This window comes from Triticum aestivum, chromosome 1B (genome assembly GCF_018294505.1).
Source record: "Triticum aestivum cultivar Chinese Spring chromosome 1B, IWGSC CS RefSeq v2.1, whole genome shotgun sequence".
NCBI lineage: Eukaryota > Viridiplantae > Streptophyta > Magnoliopsida > Poales > Poaceae > Triticum > Triticum aestivum.
Window position 1 is genome coordinate 14,637,017 of NC_057795.1, and position 11,566 is coordinate 14,648,582.

The window sequence follows — 11,566 nt, forward strand, 5'->3', positions numbered from 1 at the left end:
CTCTGATACCACTGTTGGGGAACGTAGCAGAAATTCAAAAAATTTCCTACGTGTCACCAAGATCTATCTATGGAGAGACTAGCAACAAGGGGAAGGAGAGTGCATCTACATACCCTTGTAGATCGCTAAGCGGAAGCGTTCAAGTGAACGGGGTTGATGGAGTCGTACTCGTCGTGATTCAGATCACCGATGATCCCAGTGCCGAACGGACGGCACCTCCGCGTTCAACACACGTACAGCTCGACGATGTCTCCCACGCCTTGATCCAGCAAGGAGAGAGGGAGAGGCTGAGGAAGACTCCATCCAGCAGCAGCACAACGGCGTGGTGGTGATGGAGGAGCGTGGCAATCCTGCAGGGCTTCGCCAAGCACCTACGGGAGAGGAGGAGGTGTCACGGGAGGGAGGGAGGCGCCAAGGGCTCAGGTATGGATGCCCTCCCTCCCCTCCACTATATATAGGGGCAGAGGAGAGGGGGGAGGCGCAGCCTTGTCCCTTCCTCCAAGGAAGGGGTGCGGCTAAGAGGGGGGGAGGAGTCCATCCTCCCCAAGGCACCTCGGAGGTGCCTTCCCCCTTTAGGACTCTCCCCTTTTCCTATATCTTGGTGCATGGGCCTCTAGGGGCTGGTGCCCTTGGCCCATGTAGGCCAAGGCGCACCCCCTACAGCCCATGTGGCCCCCGTGGCAGGTGGCCCCACCCGGTGGGCCCCCGGGACCCTTCCGATGGTCCCGGTACAATACCGATGACCCCGAAACTTGTCCCGATGGCCGAAACAGGACTTCCTATATATAAATCTTTACCTACGGACCATTCCGGAACTCCTCGTGACGTCCGGGATCTCATCCGGGACTCCGAACAACATTCGGTAACCACATACAAACTTCCTTTATAACCCTAGCGTCATCGAACCTTAAGTGTGTAGACCCTACGGGTTCGGGAGACATGTAGTCATGACCGAGATGTTCTCCGGTCAATAACCAACAGTGGGATCTGGATACCCATGTTGGCTCCCACATGGTCCACGATGATCTCATCGGATGAACCACGATGTCAAGGACTCAATCAATCCCGTATACAATTCCCTTTGTCTAGCGGTATGGTACTTGCCCGAGATTCGATCGTCGGTATACCGATACCTTGTTCAATCTCGTTACCGGCAAGTCTCTTTACTCGTTCCGTAACACATCATCCCGTGATCAACCCCTTGGTCACATTGTGCACATTATGATGATGTCCTACCGAGTGGGCCCAGAGATACCTCTCCGTTTACACGGAGTGACAAATCCCAATCTCGATTCGTGCCAACCCAACAGACACTTTCAGAGATACCCGTAGTGTACCTTTATAGCCACCCAGTTATGTTGTGACGTTTGGCACACCCAAAGCACTCCTACGGTATCCGGGAGTTGCACAATCTCATAGTCTAAGGAAATGATACTTGACATTAGAAAAGCTTTTGCATACGAACTACATGATCTTGTGCTAGGCTTAGGATTGGGTCTTGTCCATCACATCATTCTCCTAATGATGTGATCCCATTATCAACGACATCCAATGTCCATGGTCAGGAAACCGTAACCATCTATTGATTAACGAGCTAGTCAACTAGAGGCTTACTAGGGACATGGTGTTGTCTATGTATCCCCACATGTATCTGAGTTTCCTATCAATACAATTCTAGCATGGATAATAAAGGATTATCATGAACAAGGAAATATAATAATAATCAATTTATTATTGCCTCTAGGGCATATTTCCAACAGGAATCGTATCCAGAAAGTGAAAAACTGTGTCATAGCAGCATTTCCAGTTCTCATCAATGTTTCCTGGAAGGTATCGTCCTGTATACCTCTTGTTTTTCTCCTCAGTTTCTTTTCCCCTTTTCTGGCTTCACTTGTGCATTATGCAGTAAAATACAACTATCAGGAGCATACTCTCACTAGTAGAGAACCGGCCTTCAGTGCCGGTTCATGACGGCCTTTAGTGCCGGTTCGCCAACCGGCACTAAAGAGTGGGGACTAAATGTCCCCCCCCCCTTAGTACCGGTTCGTCACGAACCAGCGCTAAAGTGCCACGATGTGGCACGAGCCAGGCCCGTTTGCGTGTAGGTCATTAGTACCGGTTGGTAACACCAACCGGTACTAAATGTTTGGGTGTTTTTTTAATTTTTCTTTAATTTTGTGTTTTCAATTTAATTTAGTGATTGTTTTACATTATAATGAGTTGTTAAATCATTAGGTGAAAGTACCACGGATTAGTTTCGATTGGATGCATTAATTGGATATATATCTAGCTACTAGCTAGCTAGCTAAGTGATCAAGTATATGCCATATCCATACTAATTATACTTGATCAACTATAATATATACGGATATGGCATATACTTGATCACTTAGGTAGGATCCATCCAGCTGAAACTAACCTACGGTTTCTTTTATTAAATGATATAATAACTCATCATCATCATCATCATATTAATCATCATAGTCATGCATTACCGCTAGCTATCTAATCACCACCAGCACTACTAGCTTAAAGAAGAAACATTCACTTGTACCAGAGGCAAAAATATCATCGAGTTCAACATGATTGTCATGATATTATAAGCGTTCATATATATATATAACACCACAAAAGCAAATCACTTAAGTTCAGAACGAAGAACACGGACATGAAAGGACAAGTACTAAGAGCAGCATGCTAAATCACTCCTGTTAGCTACTCTCTCTCTGGTAAAATAGCATAGAACATGTATAGCTCTCCTGATTGATCATAGTGGAGCATGTAGATGAACCTGTCTCCTAATCGTGGGTTGCACTTCTCGTTGCTACCCCCTAGTACTTCTCTGCGATCGTTAATAATTTTCCTCTAATCTTTCACTATTAAGCATTCATGGCTTCTAGAAATCCTGATTGCATTCATGTGCAATGCAGGATATCTTGGCCGTAAGCTAACAATTGACATGCGACCTTTAGTCTTGATCCCCTAAGGCACAACTGTCATCGGGAGTCCCTGTTGAAGAACATCGTATAGTACTTAATTAATATACTTAGCAATGAAAGTTTAGCAAAAAAATTATGTATGCAAAATATGCACTGAGGACAAATAGTAAATATCTTACCATCATTCCTAAATAGAGGTGACCGTAGTTCAATACCATCACTATTGGTCGCACGTTTTGAGTACTAACATTTCTAAGTGCAGGAAGAAAATTTGTCTTGACAGTATGAAGATCCTCAAGCCATGAAACATAATGACTTATCTCCTCGCAATTTAGTTCAGCTCCGGGACAGTAGTAGGTCCTGTCTACCAAGCGCCGGACATGTTTAGTTGAATGGAGATAAGCTGTCAATAGAAATTAGTTGTCAATTATTTTTGAATAAGCAATATCAAAGACAAAAATATAGTTGAGAAGAACTCACATAATGGTAGAACTGGAGGTGTCTGCACATCGACCCATATGTCTCTATTACCTTGAATATCATCTTCCGGACGAATATCAAAGGTGATAACCATACCAGGCTCAAATGCATAAGCCTTGCATAGTGCTTGCCAAGTTTTGCATTCAAAATAGGTGTACGTGTGTGCATTGTATACTTTGACGTTGAAAGTATATAACCATCATGCTCAGTTTTCAGGTAAAGTCTCTTTACCTTCATAGTTTCCATATCTTTGAAACCTATCTTATCCAAGACAAAAATTCTTGCTGTTGGGGAACGTAGTAATTTCAAAAAATTCCCTACGCACACATAAGATCATGGTGATGGCATAGCAACGAGAGGGGAGAGTATTGTCCACTTACCCTCGTAGACCGTAAGCGGAAGCGTTAGCACAACGCGGTTGATGTAGTCGTACGTCTTCACGATCCGACCGATCCAAGCACCGAACGTACGGCACCTCCGAGTTCAGCACACGTTCAACTCGATGACGATCCCCGGACTCCAATCCAGCAAAGTGTCGGGGAAGAGTTCCGTCAGCACGACGGCGTGGTGACGATCTTGATGTACTACAGCAGCAGGACTTCGCCTAAACTCCGCTACAGTATTATCGAGGTATATGGTGGCAGGGGGCACCGCACACGGCTAAGGAATAGATCACGTGGATCAACTTGTGTCTAAAGGGTGCCCCCTGTCCCTGTATATAAAGGATGGAGGAGGAGGAGGCCGACCAAGGCAAAGGTGCGGCCAGGATAGGGAGTCCTACTAGGACTCCAAGTCCTAGTAGGAGTCCACCAAGAGGGGAGGAAGGGAGAAGGAATAGGAGGAGAAGGAGAGGTGGCCGGCCCCCTTTTCCCTAGTCCAATTTGGACCAAAGGGGAGGGGGGGCGCAGCAGCCTTTTCCTCTTCCCACTAAAGCCCATCAAGGCCCATTACTTCTCCCGTAACTACCCGGTACTCCGAAAAATACCCGAATCATTCGGAACCTTTCCGATGTCCGAATATAGTCGTCCAATATATCGATCTTTACGTCTCGACCATTTCGAGACTCCTCGTCATGTCCCCGATCTCATCCGGGACTCCGAACTCCTTCGGTACATCAAAACTCATAAACTCATAATATAACTGTCATCGAAACCTTAAGCGTGCGGACCCTACGGGTTCGAGAACAATGTAGACATGACCGAGACACGTCTCCGGTCAATAACCAATAGCGGGACCTGGATGCCCATATTGGCTCCTACATATTCTATGAAGATCTTTATTGGTCAGACCGCATAACAACATACGTTGTTCCCTTTGTCATCGGTATGTTGCTTGAGATTCGATCGTCGGTATCCAATACCTAGTTCAATCTCGTTACCGGCAAGTCTCTTTACTCGTTCTGTAATACATCATCTCACAACTAACATATTAGTTGTAATGCTTGCAAGGCTTATGTGATGTGTATTACCGAGAGGGCCCAGAGATACCTCTCCGACAATCGGAGTGACAAATCCTAATCTCGAAATACGCCAACCCAACATCTACCTTTGGAGACACCTGTAATGCTCCTTTTGTTGGAAATATGCCCTAGAGGCAATAATAAAAGCATTATTATTATATTTCCTTGTTCATGATAATTGTCTTTATTCATGCTATAATTGTGTTATCCGGAAATCGTAATACATGTGTGAATAACAGACACCGACATGTCCCTAGTGAGCCTCTAGTTGACTAGCTCGTTGATCAACAGATAGTCATGGTTTCCTGACTATGGACACTGGATGTCATTGATAACGAGATCACATCATTAGGAGAATGATGTGATGGACAAGACCCAATCCTAAACATAGCACAAGATCGTATAGTTCGTTTGCCAGAGTTTTCCAATGTCAAAGTATCTTTTCCTTAGACCATGAGATCGTGTAACTCCCGGATACCGTAGGAGTGCTTTGGGTATGCCAAACGTCACAACGTAACTGGGTGACTATAAAGGTAGACTACGGGTATCTCCGAAAGTGTCTGTTGGGTGACATGGATCAAGACTGGGATTTGTCACTCTGTATGACGGAGAGGTATCACTGGGCCCACTCGGTAATGCATCATCATAATGAGCTCAGAGTGACCAAGTGTCTGGTCACGGGATCATGCATTATGGTACGAGTAAAGTGACTTGCCGGTAACGAGATTGAACGAGGTATTGGGGTATCGATGATCGAATCTCGGGCAAGTAACATATCGATAGACAAAGGGAATAGCGTACGGGATTGATTAAATCCTCGACATCATGGTTCGTCCGATGAGATCATCGTGGAGCATGTGGGAGCCAACATGGGTATCCAGATCCCGCTATTGGTTATTGACCGGAGAGTCGTCTCGGTCATGTCTGCTTGTCTCCCGAACCCGTAGGGTCTACACACTTAAGGTTCGGTGACGCTAGGGTTATGAAGATATGTATATGCAGAAACCCGAATGTTGTTCGGAGTCCCGGATGAGATCCCAGACGTCACGAGGAGTTCCGGAATGGTCCGGAGGTAAAGAATTATATATAGGAAGTGCTATTTCGGGCATCGGGACAAGTTTCGGGGTTATCGGTATTGTACCGGGACCACCGGAAGGGTCCCGGGGGTCCACCGGGTGGGGCCACCTGTCCCTGGGGGCCACATGGGCTGTAGGGGTGCGCCTTGGCCTAGGTGGGCCAAGGGCACCAGCCCCTATAGGCCCATGCGCCTAGGGTTTCCACCATGGAAGAGTCCATGTGGTGGAAGGCACCCCTAGGTGCCTTGGGGGGAGGGAAACCTCCCCTTGGCCGCCGCCCCCCTAGTAGATGCCATCTACTAGGGCCGGCCCCCCTGGCACCCCTATATATAGTGGGGGGGGAGAGGAGGGATTTTACACCAGCCCCTGGCGCCTCCATCTCCCCCCGTTACGTCTCTCCCTCGTAGTCTCGGCGAAGCCCTGCTGCTGTGACGCCCTGCATCCACCACCACGCCGTCGTGCTGCTGGATCTTCATCAACCTCTCCTTCCCCCTTGCTGGATCAAGAAGGAGGAGACGTCTCCCGTCCCGTACGTGTGTTGAACGCGGAGGTGTCGTCCGTTCGGCGCTGGTCATCGGTGATTTGGATCACGTCGAGTACGACTACATCATCACCGTTCTTTTGAACGCTTCCGCTCGCGATCTACAAAGGTATGTAGATGCATCTAATCACTCGTTGCTAGATGAACTCCTAGATGATCTTGGTGAAACGAGTAGGAAAATTTTTGTTTTCTGCAACGTTCCCCAACAGTGGCATCATGAGCTAGGTCTATGCGTAGTTCTTCTTGCGCGAGTAGAACACAATTTGTTGTGGGCGTAGATTTGTCAACTTTCTTGCCGTTACTAGTCCTTTCTTGCTTCAGCGGTATTGTGGGATGAAGCGGCCCGAACCAACCTTACACGTACGCTTACGTGAGACCGGTTCCACCGACTAACATGCACTAGTTGCATAAGGTGGCTGGCGGGTGTCTGTCTCTCCTACTTTAGTTGGAGCGGAATCGATGAACAGGGTCCTTATGAAGGGTAAATAGAAGTTGACAAATCACGTTGTGGCTTTAACGTAGGTAAGAAAACGTTCTTGCTAGAACCCTAATTCAGCCACGTAAAACTTGCAACAACAATTAGAGGACGTCTAACTTGTTTTTGCAGCAAGTGGTTTGTGATATGATATGGCCAAAGTTGTGATGAATGATGAATGATCTATATGTGATGTATGAGATGTTCATGCTATTGTAATAGGATTCACGACTTGCATGTCGATGAGTATGACAACCGGCAGGAGCCATAGGAGTTGTCTTTATTCTTTTATATGACCTGCGTGTCATCAAGAAACGCCATGTAAATTACTTTACTTTATTGCTAAACGCGTTAGCCATAGTAGTAGAAGTAATAGTTGGCGAGCAACTTCATGGAGACACGATGATGGAGATCATGATGATGGAGATCATGGTGTCAAGCCGGTGACAAGATGATCATGGAGCCCCAAGATGGAGATCAAAGGAGCTATGTGATATTGGCCATATCATGTCACGTTTATTATTTGATTGCATGTGATGTTTATCATGTTTTGCATCTTGTTTACTTAGAACGACGGTAGTAAATAAGGTGATCCCTCATACTAATTTCAAGAAGTGTTCCCCCTAACTGTGCACCGTTGCGACAGTTCGCTGTTTCAAAACACCACGTGATGATCGGGTGTTTTATTCAGACGTTCACATACAACGGGTGTAAGACAGATTTACACATGCAAACACTTAGGTTGACTTGACGAGCCTAGCATGTACAGACATGGCCTCGGAACACAGAAGACCGAAAGGTCGAGCATGAGTCGTATAGAAGATACGATCAACATGAAGATGTTCACCGATGTTGACTAGTCCGTCTCACGTGATGATCGGACACGGTCTAGTTTAACTCGGATCATGTAATACTTAGATGACTAGAGGGATGTCTAATCTAAGTGGGAGTTCATTAATAATTTGATTAGTTGAACTTAATTATCATGAACTTAGTCTAAATATTTTACAATATGTCTTGTAGATTAAATGGCCAACGTAGTCCTCAACTTCAACGCGTTCCTAGAGAAAACCAAGCTGAAAGACGATGGCAGCAACTATACGGACTGGGTCCGGAACCTGAGGATCATCCTCATAGCTGCCAAGAAAGATTATGTCCTACAAGCACCGCTTGGTGACGCACCCGTTCTCCCTGCAGAACAAGATGTTATGAACGCTTGGCAGGCACGTTCCGATGACTACTCCCTCGTTCAGTGCGGCATGCTTTACAGCCTAGAGCCGGGGCTCCAAAAGCGTTTTGAGAGACATGGAGCATATGAGATGTTCGAAGAGCTGAAAATGGTTTTCCAAGCTCATGCCCGGGTCGAGAGATATGAAGTCTCCGACAAATTCTTCAGCTGTAAGATGGAGGAAAACAGTTCTGTCAGTGAGCACATACTCACTATGTCTGGGTTGCATAACCGCTTGACTCAGCTGGGAGTTAATCTCCCGGATGATGCGGTCATTGACAGAATCCTCCAGTCGCTTCCACCAAGCTACAAGAGCTTTGTGATGAACTTCAATATGCAGGGGATGGAAAAGACCATTCCTGAAGTATTTGCTATGCTGAAATCAGCAGAGGTAGAAGTCAGGAAGGAACATCAAGTGTTGATGGTCAATAAAACCACTAAGTTCAAGAAAGGCAAGGGTAAAAAGAACTTCAAGAAGGGCGGCAAGGAGGTTGCCGCGCCCGGCAAGCAAGCTGCCGGGAAGAAGCCAAAGAATGGACCCATGCCCGAGACTGAGTGCTTTTATTGCAAGGGAAGCGGTCACTGGAAGCGGAACTGCCCTAAGTACTTAGCGGATAAGAAGGCCGGCAAAACAAAAGGTATATGTGATATACATGTAATTGATGTGTACCTTACTAGTGCCCGTAGTAGCTCCTGGGTATTTGATACCGGTGCAGTTGCTCACATTTGTAACTCAAAGCAGGGGCTGCGGAATAAGCGGAAACTGGCAAAGGACGAGGTGACGATGCGCGTCGGGAATGGTTCCAAGGTCAATGGGGTCGCCGTCGGCACGCTACCTCTGCATCTCCCTTCGGGATTAGTTTTAAACCTTAATAATTGTTATTTAGTGCCAGCTTTGAGCATGAACATTGTATCAGGATCTCGTTTAATTCGAGATGGCTACTCTTTTAAATCTGAGAATAATGGTTGTTCCATTTTTATGAGAGATATGTTTTATGGTCATGCTCCTATGGTGAATGGTTTATTCTTTATGAATCTCGAACGTGATGCTACACATGTTCATAATGTGAGTACCAAAAGAAGTAAGGTTGATAATGATAGTCCCACATACCTGTGGCACTGCCGCCTTGGTCACATAGGTGTCAAACGCATGAAGAAGCTCCATGCTGATGGACTTTTAGAGTCTCTTGATTATGAATCATTTGACACATGCGAACCATGCCTTATGGGTAAAATGACCAAGACTCCGTTCTCAGGAACAATGGAGCGAGCAACCGACTTATTGGAAATCATACATACTGATGTGTGCGGTCCAATGAGTGTTGAGGCTCGCGGTGGCTATCGTTATGTTCTCACCCTCACTGATGATTTAAGTAGGTATGGGTATATCTACTTAATGAAACACAAGTCTGAAACCTTTGAAAAGTTCAAGGAATTTTAGAGTGAGGTTGAAAATCAACGTGACAGGAAAATCAAGTTTCTACGATCAGATCGTGGAGGAGAATACTTGAGTCACGAGTTTGGGGCACACTTAAGAAAATGTGGAATAGTTTCACAACTCACGCCGCCTGGAACACCTCAGCGTAATGGTGTGTCCGAATGTCGTAATCGCACTCTGTTAGATATGGTGCGATCTATAATGTCTCTTACCGATTTACCGCTTTATTTTTGGGGCTATGCTTTAGAGACTGCCGCATTCACTTTAAATAGGGCTCCGTCGAAATCCGTTGAGACGACACCGTATGAATTGTGGTTTGGGAAGAAACCTAAGCTGTCGTTTCTAAAAGTTTGGGGATGCGATGCTTATGTCAAGAAACTTCAACCTGAAAAGCTCGAACCCAAGTCGGAAAAATGCGTCTTCATAGGATACCCAAAAGAAACTATTGGGTACACCTTCTACCTCAGATCCGAAGGCAAGATCTTTGTTGCCAAGAATGGGTCCTTTCTGGAGAAAGAGTTTCTCTCGAAAGAAGTAAGTGGGAGGAAAGTAGAGCTTGATGAAGTATTACCTCTTGAACCGGAAAATGGCGCAACTCAAGAAAATGTTCCTGAGGTGCCTGCACCGACTAGAGAGGAAGTTAATGACAATGATCAAGATACTTCTGATCAAGCCCCTACTGAAATTCGAAGGTCCACAAGGACACGTTCCGCACCAGAGTGGTACGGCAACCCTGTCTTGGAAATCATGCTGTTAGACAACGGTGAACCTTCGAACTATGAAGAAGCGATGGCGGGCCCGGATTCCGACAAATGGCTGGAAGCCATGAAATCCGAGATAGGATCCATGTATGAAAACAAAGTATGGACTTTGACTGACTTGCCCGTTGAGCGGCGATCCATAGAAAATAAATGGATCTTTAAGAAGAAGACAGACGCGGATGGTAATGTGACCATCTATAAAGCTCGGCTTGTCGCTAAGGGTTATCGACAAGTTCAAGGTGTTGACTACGATGAGACTTTCTCGCCGGTAGCGAAGCTGAAGTCCGTCCGAATCATGTTAGCAATTGCCGCATTCTATGATTACGAAATATGGCAAATGGACGTCAAAACGGCATTCCTTAATGGTTTCCTTAAGGAAGAATTGTATATGATACAGCCGGAAGGTTTTGTCGATCCTAAGAATGCTGACAAAGTGTGCAAGCTCCAACGCTCGATTTATGGGCTGGTACAAGCATCTTGGAGTTGGAACATTCGCTTTGATGAGATGATCAAAGCGTTTTGGTTTACACAGACTTATGGAGAAGCCTGCGTTTACAAGAAAGTGAGTGGGAGCTCTGTAGCATTTCTCATATTATATGTAGATGACATACTTTTGATGGGAAATGATATAGAACTCTTGGACAGCATCAAGGCCTACTTGAATAAAAGTTTTTCAATGAAGGACCTTGGAGAAGCTGCTTATATATTAGGCATCAAAATCTATAGAGATAGATCAAGATGACTCATAGGTCTTTCACAAAGCACATACCTTGATAAGATATTGAAGAAGTTCAATATGGATCAATCCAAGAAGGGGTTCTTGCCTATGTTACAAGGTGTGAAATTGAGCTCAGCTCAATGTCCGACCACGGCAGAAGATATAGAAGAGATGAGCGTCATCCCCTATGCCTCAGCCATAGGTTCTATTATGTATGTCATGCTGTGTACCAGACCTGATGTTAACCTTGCCGTCAGTTTGGTAGGAAGGTACCAAAGTAATCCCGGCAAGGAACACTGGACAGCGGTCAAGAATATCCTGAAGTACCTGAAAAGGACTAAGGAAATGTTTCTCGTTTATGGAGGTGACGAAGAGCTCGTCGTAAAGGGTTACGTCGACGCTAGCTTCGACACAGATCTGGATGACTCTAAGTCACAAACCGGATACGTGT